General features: G+C 55.3%; 1 protein-coding gene across 2 annotated transcripts in view; it reads left to right on the top strand.

Annotated features, from left to right (window-relative positions):
* Window positions 1-16,719: 16,719 nt before the first annotated feature.
* LOC138672576 (interferon-induced GTP-binding protein Mx2-like) overlaps window positions 16,720-17,658 on the top strand; it is a 41,373-nt gene continuing 40,434 nt past the window's right edge. Inside the window, exon 1 of one of the 2 annotated variants that reach the window (XM_069760703.1) lies at window positions 16,720-16,780. The gene's annotated coding sequence lies outside the window, so the exon portion shown is untranslated. The remainder of the gene's footprint in view (window positions 16,781-17,658) is intronic. The other variant, XM_069760702.1, reaches the window with a different exon arrangement.

Genomic DNA, 17,658 nt, shown 5'->3' with positions numbered 1-17,658 from the left:
TCACTCTGGGTCACATTTGGTGGGCGGGGTCACTCTGGGTCACATTTGGTGGGCGGGGTCACTCTGGGTCACATTTGGTGGGCGGGGTCACTCTGGGTCACATTTGGTGGGCGGGGTCACTCTAGGTCACATTTGGTGGGCGGGGTCACTCTGGGTCACATTTGGTGGGCGGGGTCACTCTGGGTCACATTTGGTGGGCGGGGTCACTCTGGGTCACATTTGGTGGGCGGGGTCACTCTGGGTCACATTTGGTGGGCGGGGTCACATTTGGTGGGCGGGGTCACTTTGGGTCACATTTGGTGGGCGGGGTCACTCTGGGTCACATTTGGTGGGCAGGGTCACTCTGGGTCACATTTGGTGGGCGGGGTCACTCTGGGTCACATTTGGTGGGCGGGGTCACTCTGGGTCACATTTGGTGGGCGGGGTCACTCTGGGTCACATTTGGTGGGCGGGGTCACTCTGGGTCACATTTGGTGGGCGGGGTCACTCTGGGTCACATTTGGTGGGCGGGGTCACTCTGGATCACATTTGGTGGGCGGGTTCACTCTGGGTCACATTTGGTGGGCGGGGTCACTCTGGGTCACATTTGGTGGGCGGGGTCACATTTGGTGGGCGGGGTCACTCTGGGTCACATTTGGTGGGCGGGGTCACTCTGGGTCACATTTGGTGGGCGGGGTCACTCTGGGTCACATTTGGTGGGCGGGGTCACTCTGGGTCACATTTGGTGGGCGGGGTCACTCTGGGTCACATTTGGTGGGCGGGGTCACTCTGGGTCACATTTGGTGGGCGGGGTCACTCTGGGTCACATTTGGTGGGCGGGGTCACTCTGGGTCACATTTGGTGGGCGGGGTCACTCTGGGTCACATTTGGTGGGCGGGGTCACTCTGGGTCACATTTGGTGGGCGGGGTCACTCTGGGTCACATTTGGTGGGCGGGGTCACTCTGGGTCACATTTGGTGGGCGGGGTCACTCTGGGTCCGATTTGGCGGGCGGGGTCACTCTGGGTCAGATTTGGCGGGCGGGGCCACTCGGGGTCCGATTTGGTGGGCGGGGCCACTCGGGTCCGATTTGGTGGGCTGCGCACCTCAGGTGCCAATTTGGTGCGCGGGTCACTTTAAGAGCTGATATTATCTGGCAAAACTGTGTCCTGGTGGGGTCATGTAGAGTTCGTAGGCGTTGGCATAGTAACTGGGTCTGACTGCACATCGCAATGAGCTAATCAGCCAGGTGGCAGTTGGCAGTTATTTTGAAATTGCCTCAGAAATCAGCCATTATCCCTTATTGTTGGAACAATTTCCCATTGAAATGCATTGAGACGAAATTTTCAAACGCCAATTGCGCCAAAACTACAAATCCGATCGACACGAAAAATACTTAGCACACCTGCCAGGAACGCTGGCTTCGAAATGACACCTCACTGGAGTCTGTGCGTGCAGCGGTTCGGGCCGCATTAATTGCGGACTGAATAATAATAAGAAGAAGAATAAGTTGACTACGGTGGAATAACAATATAGTGCTTTGTCCCAAAGCACTATAATAATAATAACTAGATGGGTATTTCCTGAAGGAACTACAGATAGTGCTTTGTAATGGTGCCCGGGCTGCCCCTGCAAGACTTTCACACTTGGGTGCCCCTCAGGCGCTGGTTTGGTGGGCGGGGCCCCTCAGGGGATGATTTGGTGGGCGGGGCCACTCTGTGTCCGATTTGGTAGACGGGACCACTCTGGGTCCGATTTGGTGGGCGGGGCCACTCTGGGTCAGATTTGGTGGGCGGGGCCACTCTGGGTCAGATTTGGTGGGCAGAGCACCTCTGGGTCAGATTTGGTGGGCAGGGCACCTCTGGGTCAGATTTGGTGGGCGGGGCACCTCTGGGTCACATTTGTTGGGCGGTCTCACTCTGGGTCACATTTGGTGGGCGGGGTCACTTTGGGTCACATTTGGTGGGCGGAGTCACTCTGGGTCCGATTTGGTGGGTGGGGTCACTCTGGGTCACATTTGGTGGGCGGGGTCACTCTGGGTCACATTTGGTGGGCGGGGTCACTCTGGGTCACATTTGGTGGGCGGGGTCACTCTGGGTCACATTTGGTGGGCGGGGTCACTCTGGGTCACATTTGGTGGGCGGGGTCACTCTGGGTCACATTTGGTGGGCGGGGTCACTCTGGGTCACATTTGGTGGGCGGGGTCACTCTGGGTCACATTTGGTGGGCGGGGTCACTCTGGGTCACATTTGGTGGGCGGGGTCACTCTGGGTCACATTTGGTGGGCGGGGTCACTCTGGGTCACATTTGGTGGGCGGGGTCACTCTGGGTCACATTTGGTGGGCGGGGTCACTCTGGGTCACATTTGGTGGGCGGGGTCACTCTGGGTCACATTTGGTGGGCGGGGTCACTCTGGGTCACATTTGGTGGGCGGGGTCACTCTGGGTCACATTTGGTGGGCGGGGTCACTCTGGGTCACATTTGGTGGGCGGGGTCACTCTGGGTCACATTTGGTGGGCGGGGTCACTCTGGGTCACATTTGGTGGGCGGGGTCACTCTGGGTCACATTTGGTGGGCGGGGTCACTCTGGGTCACATTTGGTGGGCGGGGTCACTCTGGGTCACATTTGGTGGGCGGGGTCACTCTGGGTCACATTTGGTGGGCGGGGTCACTCTGGGTCACATTTGGTGGGCGGGGTCACTCTGGGTCACATTTGGTGGGCGGGGTCACTCTGGGTCACATTTGGTGGGCGGGGTCACTCTGGGTCACATTTGGTGGGCGGGGTCACTCTGGGTCACATTTGGTGGGCGGGGTCACTCTGGGTCACATTTGGTGGGCGGGGTCAGTCTGGGTCACATTTGGTGGGCGGGGTCAGTCTGGGTCACATTTGGTGGGCGGGGTCAGTCTGGGTCCGATTTGGTGGGCGGGGTCACTCTGGGTCCGATTTGATGGGCGGGGTCACTCTGGGTCACATTTGGTGGGCGGGGTCACTCTGGGTCACATTTGGTGGGCGGGGTCACTCTGGGTCACATTTGGTGGGCGGGGTCACTCTGGGTCACATTTGGTGGGCGGGGTCACTCTGGGTCACATTTGGTGGGCGGGGTCACTGAGTCACATTTGGTGGGCGGGGTCACTGAGTCACATTTGGTGGGCGGGGTCACTCTGGGTCCGATTTGGTGGGCGGGGTCACTCTGGGTCACATTTGGTGGGCGTGGTCACTCTGGGTCCGATTTGGTGGGCGGGGTCACTCTGGGTCACATTTGGTGGGCGGGGTCACTCTGGGTCACATTTGGTGGGCGGGGTCACTCTGGGTCACATTTGGTGGGCGGGGTCACTCTGGGTCACATTTGGTGTTCGGGGTCACTCTGCGTCACATTTGGTGGGCGGGGTCACTCTGGGTCACATTTGGTGGGCGGGGTCACTCTGGGTCACATTTGGTGGGCGGGGTCACTCTGGGTCACATTTGGTGGGCGGGGTCACTCTGGGTCACATTTGATGGGCGGGGTCTCTCTGGGTCACATTTGGAGGGCGGGGTCACTCTGGGTCCGATTTGGTGGCCGGGGTCACTCTGGGTCGGATTTGGTGTGCGGGTCACTTTAAGAGCTGATATTATCTGGCAAAACTGTGTCCTGGTGGGGTCATGTAGAGTTCGTAGGCGTTGGCATAGTAACTGGGTCTGACTTCGCATATCAATGAGCTAATCAGCCAGGTGGCAGTTGGGCTGATTTCTGAGGCAATTTCCAAATAACTGCCAGTATAAGCTTATGGCAAGATTTCCCTATTGAGATGCATTGAGACAACATTTTCAAACGCAAATTGCGCCAAAACTACAAATCCGATCGACACGAAAAATACTTAGCACACCTCACAGGAACGCTGGCTTCGAAATGACACCTCACTGGAGTCTGTGCGTGCAGCGGTTCGGGCCGCATTAATTGCGGACTGAATAATAATAAGAAGAAGAATAAGTTGTCTACGGGGGAATAACAATATAGTGCTTTTTACAAAAGCACTATAATAAGTTGTCTACGGGGGAATAATAAGTTGACGACGGTGGAATAACAATATAGTGCTTTTTACAAAGCACTATAATAATAACTAGATGGGTATTTCCTGAAGGAACTACAGATAGTGCTTTGGAATGGTGCCCGGGCTGCCCCTGCAAGGCTTTCACACTTGAGTGCCCCTCAGGTGCCCGTTTGGTGGGTGGGGCCCCTCAGGGTCCGATTTGGTGGTCGGGGCCCCTCAGGGTCCGATTTGGTGGTCGGGGCCCCTCAGGGTCCGATTTGGTGGTCGGGGCCCCTCAGGGTCCGATTTGGTGGTCGGGGCCCCTCAGGGTCCGATTTGGTGGTCGGGGCCCCTCAGGGTCCGATTTGGTGGTCGGGGCCCCTCAGGGTCCGATTTGGTGGTCGGGGCCCCTCAGGGTCCGATTTGGAGGTCGGGGCCCCTCAGGGTCCGATTTGGTGGTCGGGGCCCCTCAGGGTCCGATTTGGAGGTCGGGGCACCTCAGGGTCCGATTTGGTGGTCGGGGCCCCTCAGGGTCCGATTTGGAGGTCGGGGCCCCTCAGGGTCCGATTTGGAGGTCGGGGCCCCTCAGGGTCCGATTTGGAGGTCGGGGCCGCTCAGGGTCCGATTTGGAGGTCGGGGCCCCTCAGGGTCCGATTTGGTGGTCGGGGCCCCTCAGGGTCCGATTTGGTGGTCGGGGCCCCTCAGGGTCCGATTTGGTGGTCGGGGCCCCTCAGGGTCCGATTTGGTGGTCGGGGCCCCTCAGGGTCCGATTTGGTGGTCGGGGCCCCTCAGGGTCCGATTTGGTGGTCGGGGCCCCTCAGGGTCCGATTTGGTGGTCGGGGCCCCTCAGGGTCCGATTTGGAGGTCGGGGCCCCTCAGGGTCCGATTTGGTGGTCGGGGCCCCTCAGGGTCCGATTTGGAGGTCGGGGCCCCTCAGGGTCCGATTTGGAGGCCGGGGTCCCTCGGCCTCCGATTTGGAGGCCGGGGCCCCTCGGCCTCCGATTTGGAGGCCGGGGCCCCTCGGCCTCCGATTTGGAGGCCGGGGCCCCTCGGCCTCCGATTTGGAGGCCGGGGCCCCTCGGCCTCCGATTTGGAGGCCGGGGCCCCTCGGCCTCCGATTTGGAGGCCGGGGCCCCTCGGCCTCCGATTTGGAGGCCGGGGGGCCTCGGCCTCCGAATTGGAGGCCGGGGCCCCTCGGCCTCCGATTTGGAGGCCGGGGCGCCTCGGCCTCCGATTTGGAGGCCGGGGCCCCTCGGCCTCCGATTTGGAGGCCGGGGCCCCTCGGCCTCCGATTTGGAGGCCTGGGCCCCTCGGCCTTCGATTTGGAGGTCGGGGCCCCTCGGCCTCCGATATGGAGGCCGGGGCCCCTCGGCCTCCGATTTGGAAGTCGGGGCCCCTCGGCCTCCGATATGGAGGTCGGGGCCCCTCGGCCTCCGATTTGGAGGTCGGGGCCCCTCGGCCTCCGATATGGAGGTCGGGGCCCCTCGGCCTCCGATTTGGAGGTCGGGGCCCCTCGGCCTCCGATGTGGTGGTCGGGGCCCCTCGGCCTCCTATTTGGTGGGCTGGACACCTCAGGTAACAATTTGGTGGGTTGGTCACTTTAAGAGCTGATATTATCTGGCAAAACTGTGTCCTGGTGGGGTCATGTAGAGTTCGTAGGCGTTGTCATAGTAACTGGGTGTGACTGCACATATCAATGAGCTGATCCGCCAGGTGGCAGTTGGCAGTTATTTTTTAAATTGCCTCAGTAATCAGCCATTATACCTTATGGCTAAATTTCCCTATTGAAATGCATTGGCAATGCATTCCAATGAGAGAAAAACAATTTTCAAACGTTAATTGCGCCAAAACTACAAATCCGATCGACACGAAAAATACTTAGCACACCTCTTGGGGACGCTGGCTTCGAAATGGAGTCTGTGCGTGTAGCGGTTCGGGCCGCATTAATTGCGGAAAAAAGCCTAATAATAATAAGAAGAATAAGAATAAGAAGTTGTCTACGGTGGAATAACAATACAGTGCTTTTTACAAAGCACAATAACTAGATGGGTATTTCCTGAAGGAACTACAGATAGTGCTTTGTAATGGTGCCCGGGCTGCCCCTGCAAGACTTTCACACTTGGGTGCCCTTCAGGCGCTGGTTTGGTGGGCGGGGCCCCTCAGGGGATGATTTGGTGGGCGGGGCCACTCTGTGTCCGATTTGGTAGACGGGACCACTCTGGGTCTGATTTGGTGGGCGGGGCCACTCTGGGTCAGATTTGATGGGCGGGGCCACTCTGGGTCAGATTTGGTGGGCAGAGCACCTCTGGGTCAGATTTGGTGGGCGGGGCACCTCGGTCAGATTTGGTGGGCGGGGCACCTCTGGGTCAGATTTGGTGGGCGCGGCACCTCTGGGTCACATTTGGTGGGCGCGGCACCTCTGGGTCACATTTGGTGGGCGGGGCACCTCTGGGTCACATTTGGTGGGCGGGGTCACTCTGGGTCACATTTGGTGGGCGGGGTCACTCTGGGTCACATTTGGTGGGCGGGGTCACTCTGGGTCACATTTGGTGGGCGGGGTCACTCTAGGTCACATTTGGTGGGCGGGGTCACTCTGGGTCACATTTGGTGGGCGGGGTCACTCTGGGTCACATTTGGTGGGCGGGGTCACTCTGGGTCACATTTGGTGGGCGGGGTCACTCTGGGTCACATTTGGTGGGCGGGGTCACATTTGGTGGGCGGGGTCACTTTGGGTCACATTTGGTGGGCGGGGTCACTCTGGGTCACATTTGGTGGGCAGGGTCACTCTGGGTCACATTTGGTGGGCGGGGTCACTCTGGGTCACATTTGGTGGGCGGGGTCACTCTGGGTCACATTTGGTGGGCGGGGTCACTCTGGGTCACATTTGGTGGGCGGGGTCACTCTGGGTCACATTTGGTGGGCGGGGTCACTCTGGGTCACATTTGGTGGGCGGGGTCACTCTGGATCACATTTGGTGGGCGGGTTCACTCTGGGTCACATTTGGTGGGCGGGGTCACTCTGGGTCACATTTGGTGGGCGGGGTCACATTTGGTGGGCGGGGTCACTCTGGGTCACATTTGGTGGGCGGGGTCACTCTGGGTCACATTTGGTGGGCGGGGTCACTCTGGGTCACATTTGGTGGGCGGGGTCACTCTGGGTCACATTTGGTGGGCGGGGTCACTCTGGGTCACATTTGGTGGGCGGGGTCACTCTGGGTCACATTTGGTGGGCGGGGTCACTCTGGGTCACATTTGGTGGGCGGGGTCACTCTGGGTCACATTTGGTGGGCGGGGTCACTCCGGGTCACATTTGGTGGGCGGGGTCACTCCGGGTCACATTTGGTGGGCGGGGTCACTCTGGGTCACATTTGGTGGGCGGGGTCACTCTGGGTCACATTTGGTGGGCGGGGTCACTCTGGGTCACATTTGGTGGGCGGGGTCACTTTGGGTCACATTTGGTGGGCGGGGTCACTCTGGGTCACATTTGGTGGGCGGGGTCACTCTGGCTCACATTTGGTGGGCGGGGTCACTCTGAGTCACATTTGGTGGGCGGGGTCACTCTGGGTCACATTTGGTGGGCGGGGTCACTCTGGGTCCGATTTGGTGGGCGGGGTCACTCTGGGTCCGATTTGGTGGGCGGGGTCACTCTGGATCCGATTTGGTGGGCGGGGCACCTCTGGGTCCGATTTGGTGGGCGGGGCCACTCGCGGTCCGATTTCGTGGGCGGGGCCACTCGGGGGTCACATTTGGTGGGCGGGGTCACATTTGGTGGGCGGGGTCATTTTGGGTCACATTTGGTGGGCGGGGTCACTCTGGGTCACATTTGGTGGGCGGGGTCACTCTGGGTCACATTAGGTGGGCGGGGTCACTCTGGGTCACATTTGGTGGGCGGGGTCACTCTGGGTCACATTTGGTGGGCGGGGTCACTCTGAGTCACATTTGGTGGGCGGAGTCACAATGGGTCACATTTGGTGGGCGGGGTCACTCTAGGTCACATTTGGTGGGCGGGGTCACTCTGGGTCACATTTGGTGGGCGGGGTCACTCTGGGTCACATTTGGTGGGCGGGGTCACTCTGGGTCACATTTGGTGGGCGGGGTCACTCTGGGTCCGATTTGGTGGGCGGGGTCACTCTGGGTCACATTTGGTGGGCGGGGTCATTTTGGGTCACATTTGGTGAGCGGGGTCACTCTGGGTCACATTTGGTGGGCGGGGTCACTCTGGGTCACATTTGGTGGGCGGGGTCACTCTGGGTCACATTAGGTGGGCGGGGTCACTCTGGGTCACATTTGGTGGGCGGGGTCACTCTGAGTCACATTTGGTGGGCGGGGTCACTCTGAGTCACATTTGGTGGGCGGGGTCACTCTGGGTCACATTTGGTGGGCGGGGTCACTCTGGGTCACATTTGGTGGGCGGGGTCACTCTGGGTCCGATTTGGTGGGCGGGGTCACTCTGGGTCACATTTGGTGGGCGGGGTCATTTTGGGTCACATTTGGTGAGCGGGGTCACTCTGGGTCACATTTGGTGGGCGGGGTCACTCTGGGTCACATTTGGTGGGCGGGGTCACTCTGGGTCACATTTGGTGGGCGGGGTCACTCTGGGTCCGATTTGGTGGGCGGGGTCACTCTGGGTCACATTTGGTGGGCGGGGTCACTTTGGGTCACATTTGGTGGGCGGGGTCACTCTGGGTCACATTTGGTGGGCGGGGTCACTCTGGCTCACATTTGGTGGGCGGGGTCACTCTGAGTCACATTTGGTGGGCGGGGTCACTCTGGGTCACATTTGGTGGGCGGGGTCACTCTGGGTCCGATTTGGTGGGCGGGGTCACTCTGGGTCCGATTTGGTGGGCGGGGTCACTCTGGATCCGATTTGGTGGGCGGGGCACCTCTGGGTCCGATTTGGTGGGCGGGGCCACTCGCGGTCCGATTTCGTGGGCGGGGCCACTCGGGGGTCACATTTGGTGGGCGGGGTCACATTTGGTGGGCGGGGTCATTTTGGGTCACATTTGGTGGGCGGGGTCACTCTGGGTCACATTTGGTGGGCGGGGTCACTCTGGGTCACATTAGGTGGGCGGGGTCACTCTGGGTCACATTTGGTGGGCGGGGTCACTCTGGGTCACATTTGGTGGGCGGGGTCACTCTGAGTCACATTTGGTGGGCGGGGTCACTCTGGGTCACATTTGGTGGGCGGGGTCACTCTGGGTCACATTTGGTGGGCGGGGTCACTCTGGGTCACATTTGGTGGGCGGGGTCACTCTGAGTCACATTTGGTGGGCGGAGTCACAATGGGTCACATTTGGTGGGCGGGGTCACTCTAGGTCACATTTGGTGGGCGGGGTCACTCTGGGTCACATTTGGTGGGCGGGGTCACTCTGGGTCACATTTGGTGGGCGGGGTCACTCTGGGTCACATTTGGTGGGCGGGGTCACTCTGGGTCCGATTTGGTGGGCGGGGTCACTCTGGGTCACATTTGGTGGGCGGGGTCACTCTGGGTCACATTTGGTGGGCGGGGTCACTCTGGGTCACATTTGGTGGGCGGGGTCACTCTGGGTCACATTTGGTGGGCGGGGTCACTCTGGGTCACATTTGGTGGGCGGGGTCACTCTGGGTCACATTTGGTGGGCGGGGTCACTCTGGGTCACATTTGGTGGGCGGGGTCACTCTGGGTCACATTTGGTGGGCGGGGTCACTCTGGGTCACATTTGGTGGGCGGGGTCACTCTGGGTCACATTTGGTGGGCGGGGTCACTCTGGGTCCGATTTGGTGGGCGGGGTCACTCTGGGTCCGATTTGGTGGGTGGGGCACCTCTGGGTCCGATTTGGTGGGCGGGGCCACTCGCGGTCCGATTTAGTGGGCGGGGCCACTCGGGGGTCACATTTGGTGGGCGGGGTCACATTTGGTGGGCGGGGTCACATTTGGTGGGCGGGGTCACTCTGGGTCACATTTGGTGGGCGGGGTCACTCTGGGTCACATTTGGTGGGCGGGGTCACTCTGGGTCACATTTGGTGAGCGGGGTCACTCTGGGTCACATTTGGTGGGCGGGGTCACTCTGGGTCACATTTGGTGGGCGGGGTCACTCTGGGTCACATTTGGTGGGCGGGGTCACTCTGGGTCACATTTGGTGGGCGGGGTCACTCTGGGTCACATTTGGTGGGCGGGGTCACTCTGGGTCACATTTGGTGGGCGGGGTCACTCTAGGTCACATTTGGTGGGCGGGGTCACTCTGGGTCACATTTGGTGGGCGGGGTCACTCTGGGTCACATTTGGTGGGCGGGGTCACTCTGGGTCACATTTGGTGGGCGGGGTCACTCTGGGTCACATTTGGTGGGCGGGGTCACATTTGGTGGGCGGGGTCACTTTGGGTCACATTTGGTGGGCGGGGTCACTCTGGGTCACATTTGGTGGGCAGGGTCACTCTGGGTCACATTTGGTGGGCGGGGTCACTCTGGGTCACATTTGGTGGGCGGGGTCACTCTGGGTCACATTTGGTGGGCGGGGTCACTCTGGGTCACATTTGGTGGGCGGGGTCACTCTGGGTCACATTTGGTGGGCGGGGTCACTCTGGGTCACATTTGGTGGGCGGGGTCACTCTGGATCACATTTGGTGGGCGGGTTCACTCTGGGTCACATTTGGTGGGCGGGGTCACTCTGGGTCACATTTGGTGGGCGGGGTCACATTTGGTGGGCGGGGTCACTCTGGGTCACATTTGGTGGGCGGGGTCACTCTGGGTCACATTTGGTGGGCGGGGTCACTCTGGGTCACATTTGGTGGGCGGGGTCACTCTGGGTCACATTTGGTGGGCGGGGTCACTCTGGGTCACATTTGGTGGGCGGGGTCACTCTGGGTCACATTTGGTGGGCGGGGTCACTCTGGGTCACATTTGGTGGGCGGGGTCACTCTGGGTCACATTTGGTGGGCGGGGTCACTCTGGGTCACATTTGGTGGGCGGGGTCACTCTGGGTCACATTTGGTGGGCGGGGTCACTCTGGGTCACATTTGGTGGGCGGGGTCACTCTGGGTCACATTTGGTGGGCGGGGTCACTCTGGGTCCGATTTGGCGGGCGGGGTCACTCTGGGTCAGATTTGGCGGGCGGGGCCACTCGGGTCCGATTTGGTGGGCTGCGCACCTCAGGTGCCAATTTGGTGCGCGGGTCACTTTAAGAGCTGATATTATCTGGCAAAACTGTGTCCTGGTGGGGTCATGTAGAGTTCGTAGGCGTTGGCATAGTAACTGGGTCTGACTGCACATCGCAATGAGCTAATCAGCCAGGTGGCAGTTGGCAGTTATTTTGAAATTGCCTCAGAAATCAGCCATTATCCCTTATTGTTGGAACAATTTCCCATTGAAATGCATTGAGACGAAATTTTCAAACGCCAATTGCGCCAAAACTACAAATCCGATCGACACGAAAAATACTTAGCACACCTGCCAGGAACGCTGGCTTCGAAATGACACCTCACTGGAGTCTGTGCGTGCAGCGGTTCGGGCCGCATTAATTGCGGACTGAATAATAATAAGAAGAAGAATAAGTTGACTACGGTGGAATAACAATATAGTGCTTTGTCCCAAAGCACTATAATAATAAGTTGTCTACGGGGGAATAACAATATAGTGCTTTTTACAAAAGCACTATAATAAGAAGTTGTCTACGGTGGAATAACAATACAGTGCTTTTTACAAAGCACTATAATAATAAGAATAAGTTGACGACGGTGGAATAACAATATAGTGCTTTGTTCCAAAGCACTATAATAAGTTGACGACGGTGGAATAACAATATAGTGCTTTGTTCCAAAGCACTATAATAAGTTGACGACGGTGGAATAACAATATAGTGCTTTGTTCCAAAGCACTATAATTAAGATGTATCTGCCCCCCGCCCTCTCACCCCCTGTGCGCTCCCCCCCCCGCTGTGCTGAAAATACTCATGCAGCTCGCTCCTCGCCGCTGCTTCTTCTCCTGGCCGCGGCTTCTCCTGTATGCGGTCACGTGGGGCCACTCATTTACAGTAATGAATATGCGGCTCCACCTCCCATAGGGTGGGGGGGCGCTCAGAGGGTGGGGGGTAGATACATCTTTATTTTAAACATCCCTGCTGCTGCAGGGAAGATATAAATCGCCGATTCAGCACGATGCAGGGGACAGCGCTAAACTTTAGCGCTGTCTCCTGCACGGTGCGTGGTACCCAGTGGGCACACGGGCGGCACACGTGTGCCACACTGATGTGCCATGTGAGGACAAGGACACACGGACACGGATAACTCCAGTACCGTTTTTGTACGGTACTGGAATTATCTGGACGTGTGAAACCGGCCTTAGACAGTGCTGGACATAGAGCACAGATGACTCACACCTTTCAGATAAGGTCTATGTGTAGCTGTGTAAGGCTACGTTCACATTAGCGTTGCGCGCCGCTGCGTCGGCGACGCAACGCACGACGCACAAAAAACGCGCGCAAACGCACGCAAAAACGCTGCGTTTTGCGACACGTGCGTCGTTTTTTGACGAAAATCGGACGCACGAAAAATGCAACTTGTTGCATTTTCTTGCATCCGACGCTAGCATCGGAAACGACGCACGTGTCGGAAAACGCAACAAAAAAACCGCACGCGTCCCCCATGTTAAACATAGGGGCGCGTCGCCGCTGCGTCGCCGACGCAACAGCGACGCACATTAGCGGAACGCCTAACATTGCAAACCCTTCAATTAGCTGTACTGCCTTTCCCACCTAACTGCCTGTACAGAGGGGAGAGATCAACTTGCAAGCTCAGGATGAACAAAGCCATAAATCCCCACCAAATAAACTGATGAAACACTACACAATGAAATTCATGACTGTAACCACAGACGATAAATGGAATATGAATCTCCCCTGATACATAGCAATACTGGTGTCAGTCTATTATTTTACATCTGATATTCTGTTCGTGAACCAGGAAGCTCAGGATTAGCATGTGTAAATCACAAGTAGTGTTTTGCTGACCGGCACAAGCATGCAGTATTCTCTTCCAAATTTTGGTCTAAGGATGCACAAAAAATACATACAGATTATCAAATTGCAGTCAGTTTTTACGGATATATCGCCATTATTAACATAGGAAACAGTTTTTGGTCTTGGCTATTTTATTCATTGCTGATGTATAAAAACTAAATCCACACAGATGTAAAAAAAAAAACAAAAAAACAAAAAAAAAAAACGACAAATGGATGATTTTATTCATGCTCACTTGCACCCAACCTAGGTCTATGATCACACGTTGCATTTTTGCAAATTAAAAGCTGCTTTTTACAGTACCAGCAAAAGCGATGAGATTTCAGAAGTCTCTCGCACACAATTGTTTTATTTTTTTTTTCCCTCACTGAATTGGAAAACTGCTGTGTTTTTTTTTTTTTTTTTTTTATTTTCAACACGTCAATTCTTTCAGTGCTTTTTGTTTTAACCCATAGAAAGCAATGAGAAAGTGAAAAAAAACGCCATAGGGTTTTTTTTTCAGTGAACAACAATAACTATTACACATGTTCTGTTGGTAAAGCACACACGTAATCTGTAGCCAAAAAACGCTGCAAAAAAAAAAGCGTCAAACGCTGAAAAACTGTCATTTTGAACGCAGTGTTTTTACTGCCAAGAGCAGATTTTTAAGCTGCAGAAAAAAACGCAAAAAAAAGCTGAATAAAAATCTGTTTGCATGTTTTGAGAAGAAGGTTATTGGTGTATGTGCCCATGATGTCTTTTTTAGACAGATTTCGCTCTGAATCCTCCTGAAGAAGCACCCCATAAAATATGTGCCCATGATGTCTGTATCAGGGAGGTTTAGCCCAGAATCCGCCTAAAGAAGCTGTGCCCATGATGTTTGTATCAGGGAGGTTTCGCTCGGAATCTGCCTGAAGAAGCTGTGCCCATGATGTTTGTATCAGGGAGGTTTCGCTCGGAATCTGCCTGAAGAAGCTGTGCCCATGATGTCTGTATCAGGGAGGTTTTGCTCGGAATCCGCCTAAAGAAGCTGTGCCCATGATGTTTGTATCAGGGAGGTTTCGCTCGGAATCTGCCTGAAGAAGCACTGCATAAAATCCGTCTCATGTCGCTTATTTTAAACCTTTGGTGTTCGTAAAACCGGATTAGAAGAAGTCACATGGTCATTCTGTTCATTCTTCAGGCGGAAGTCGCCCTGTCTCTGTATTTAATGGTATAGAGCAAGAAAAGCCTCAAAAACGGCAGTGAAGCGCCCCATCAAAACTACCGCCAGTTTTCTCCTAAAGTGGTTTCGCCTGGGAAAACTCAACAGCTATGCTGGCGTCTAGAAGACTTAGGCCTTGTTCACACTATGGGTATTTGGTCAGTATTTTACCTCAGTATTTGTAAGCCAAAACCAGGAGTGGGAAAATCAGATGAAAAGTATAAGTGCTTGTTTCCACTTGCGAGAAACACGTCTGTGTCTCACATGTGAAAACCAAGCTGTGGCGCCGGCACTCCAGAGCGGAGCGTGCGGCCGCATAACAACACATGGAGCCGCACGCTCCGCTCCAAAGTGCCGGCGCCAGAGCTTGGTTTTCACATGCGAGACACGGACGTGTTTCTCGCAAGTGGAAACAAGCCCTTATAGAAACATATGCACCACTTCTGCATTTATCACCCACTCCTGGTTTTGTCTTACAAATACTGAGGTAAAATACTGACCAAATACTGAATGTGTGAACGTGGCCTTAGAATCAGAAAACACAGGACCGCTTTCTCCCAGTAACCAGTGCCACACCCGTATACAGGTGTTACTGACGCTGATTACAGGCTGCAGTGAAGCCCAGCAGCAATAGCAGACACAACTAATGGGAAGGTGGGGCAGCCAGGGCCAGACTTGGAGGTCCAGTACCCAGGGCGGCTCTTTTTATGAGGAGGTACCAAATAACAGGAGAAAAAAAAAAAAGGAGGAAGAGGAAGGAGAATAGCTATTTCCTTTTCCAACATAGAGTAAGCACAAGCTTCTGATGAGTTACTATGATGGAGAAACATGGCGGCTCAGCCCTGGCACAGGTAATGAGGTGTTACATCCTGGTAGCAGTCACTGACTAGTACTACAGTTTGGCTCTGCCATGGCGGAATTTATGATTGGCACAGTATATCCTGACTGGCACTGTGTATAGGGATTTGTTAATGAACGTGTGGGTGCTCTCCTCCTACTGATTCTGTGTTGCACAGGTTTACCACACTTCACCATTTCGAAGAGGTAGAGTCACCCGGGATGGCTGGAGAAGGAAAGCACAGAACTCAGAAAACTCAATAGTTAAAGGGGTTTTTAGGGTCTTAAATATTGATGGTTTATTGTTTGGATAAGTCATAGATATTGTATCGGTGGGGGTCCGACATCTGACACCACCAACAATCAGCTGCTGTTAGCTCTGGCAGTGTATGGCGCTGGGACATCTTGGCTCCTTACAGCGCGTAGTGGCCGTTCTCGGTACTGCAGCTCGGCTCCTTACAGCGTGTAATGGCCATTCTCGGTACTGCAGCGCAGCTCCTTACAGCGCGTAGTGGCCATTCTCGGTACTACAGCTCGGCTCCTTACAGTGCGTAGTGGCCGTTCTCGGTACTGCAGCTCGGCTCCTTACAGCGTGTAGTGGCCATTCCTGATACTGCAGCTTCGGCTCCTTACTGCGTGTAGTGACCATTCTCGGTACTGCAGCTCGGCTCCTTACAGTGTGTAGTGGCCATTCTCAGTACTACAGCTCGGCTCCTTACAGTGCGTAGTGGCCTTTCTCGGTACTGCAGCTCGGCTCCTTACAGTGCGTAGTGGCCTTTCTCGGTACTACAGCTCGGCTCCTTACAGTGCGTAGTGGCCGTTCTCGGTACTGCAGCTCGGCTCCTTACAGTGCGTAGTGGCCGTTCTCGGTACTGCAGCTCGGCTCCTTACAGTGCGTAGTGGCCTTTCTCGGTACTACAGCTCGGCTCCTTACAGTGCGTAGTGGCCTTTCTCGGTACTACAGCTCGGCTCCTTACAGTGCGTAGTGGCCTTTCTCGGTACTGCAGCTCGGCTCCTTACAGTGCGTAGTGGCCTTTCTCGGTACTACAGCTCGGCTCCTTACAGTGCGTAGTGGCCGTTCCTGATACTGCAGCTTCGGCTCCTTACTGCGTGTAGTGGCCATTCTCGGTACTGCAGCTCTGCTCCTTACAGCGTGTAGTGGCCATTCTCGGTACTGCAGCTCAGCTCCTATTGCAGTGAATGAGAGCCAAACCACTGTACAGTGTATGACATTGTGCTTTTCCAGTTCCACTCACAGTGTACATCCATCCTCCACCAGGGCAGCACATGGGGCTGGCAGTCGGCCACACTTATCCGATATTCATGGCCATTATGAAAGTTGTGGACTTGGAGGATACCTGCTGTCATCTTACTATGATATTTTTTTAGCTAATAAAGGAGGGGGGTCCTTTATTAGCTAAAAAAAATATCATAGTAAGATGACAGCAGGTATTTGACACCCGCAGTTTAAACCGTATATATTCTATCAGCTTATCTATGTATTAGATGTCTTAACCTACATTGTTTTATTGTTATGAGGTTTTGACTGTGAAGCAACAAAAAGAAAAAAGTCACATGTAAATGTGCCATTAGGAAACAATGACTGTGTGAATTCTTCCCAACGGTCAGGGCACAGAGGAGGCAGAGAAGGGGTTACAGAGGGATTAGTCACAGTTTCAGTTTCGTTTCCTATGAATTGAATCTCTGCAGATGGAGAGGAGTATACAAGCCCAGATACTGTGCAGATCTCCAGTCTCCTGGAGGACGCAGAGCTCGTCACACTGGTAAGTGCCCGCACCTCCCTGGAATATTACCCCTGGGGCGGTACAGCACCTTCATAGTGACCCTACAGTACTGCTCTCCGTGCACACTTATGCTATAGCATGACTGCGCTATATTTCTAGACCGATGAATTAGCTGCATTCAGAAATTGCGATTACTTTCCAAAATATTATGTGGCGCTAACTGCACCTGCACTGTATGCGGCGAGGATATTGCTCGAGGTTTTACGAGGTTTTTTTTTTGTATTTTTTTATTTATTTATTTTTTACACACTTTTGGCCCAATCCCATCACTTGCATTGTTGTTTTTTTTTAACCCTCTGTAAGGCTACGTTCACATTAGCGTTCCGCTAATGTGCGTCGCTGTTGCGTCGGCGACGCAGCGGCGACGCGCCCCTATGTTTAACATGGGGGACGCGTGCGTTTTTTTTGTTGCGTTTTCCGACACGTGCGTCGTTTCCGACGCTAGCGTCAGACGCAAGAAAATGCAACAAGTTGCATTTTTCGTGCGTCCGATTTTCGTCAAAAAACGACGCACGCGTCGCAAAACGCAGCGTTTTTGCGTGCGTTTGCGCGCGTTTTTTTGTGCGTCGTGCGTTTCGTCGCCGACGCAGCGGCGCGCAACGCTAATGTGAACGTAGCCTAAGGGGCAACTGATCTGACAGGCGCAGCTCACTTAGTTTCATTTCTCTATTTTCAGTGGTTTGTCTGGGAAACACCATCCTCCCAGGACCTTTGTGAAACCTGAGAAGCCTCTTGTGCTGCAGGAGATCAGATATCAGTGTTTTGGCTTCTCGGGCTTATTGCCCCTGAATGCATCTCACCTTTTGAGGATTAGAATTTGCTGTTTTTATTCATCCCAATTGTTTTTTTTTAGCTTG

Source organism: Ranitomeya imitator, chromosome 3 (assembly GCF_032444005.1).
Source record: "Ranitomeya imitator isolate aRanImi1 chromosome 3, aRanImi1.pri, whole genome shotgun sequence".
Taxonomy (NCBI): Eukaryota; Metazoa; Chordata; class Amphibia; order Anura; family Dendrobatidae; genus Ranitomeya; species Ranitomeya imitator.
This window is presented reverse-complemented; position numbering and strand designations above follow the sequence as displayed.